The sequence below is a fragment of the Bison bison genome, unplaced genomic scaffold (assembly GCF_000754665.1).
Source record: "Bison bison bison isolate TAMUID 2011002044 unplaced genomic scaffold, Bison_UMD1.0 scf7180017864498, whole genome shotgun sequence".
Classification (NCBI taxonomy): Eukaryota; Metazoa; Chordata; class Mammalia; order Artiodactyla; family Bovidae; genus Bison; species Bison bison.
The window spans coordinates 8,006,360-8,006,972 of record NW_011495057.1 but is presented as its reverse complement, the minus strand read 5'-3'; positions in this window follow the sequence as shown (position 1 = coordinate 8,006,972).

Here is a 613-nt window from a genome sequence, read left to right as displayed (position 1 = left end):
AGACAAAGACGGTCACTACATAATGATCAAAGGATCAATCCAAGAAGAAGATATAACAATTATAAATATATATGCACCCAACACGGGAGCACTGTGATATGTAAGACAAATGCTAACAAGTATGAAAGGAGAAATTAACAATAACACAATAATAGTGGGAGACTTTAATACCCCACTCACACCTATGGATAGATCAACTAAACAGAAAAGTAACAAGGAAACATAAACTTTAAATGATACAATAGAACAGTTAGACCTAATTGATATCTATAGGACATTTCATCCCAAAACAATGAATTTCACCTTTTTCTCAAGCACACATGGAACCTTCTCCAGGATAGATCACATCCTAGGCCATAAATCTAGGCTTGGTAAATTCAAAAAAATAGAAATCATTCCAAGCATCGTTTCTGACCACAATGTAGTAAGATTAGATCTCAATTACAGGAGAAAAACTATTAAAAATTCCAACATATGGAGGCTGAACAACACGCTGCTGAATAACCAACAAATCACAGAAGAAATCAAAAAAGAAATCAAAATTTGCATAGAAACGAATGAAAATGAAAACACAACAACCCAAAACCTGTGGGACACTGTAAAAGCAGTCCTA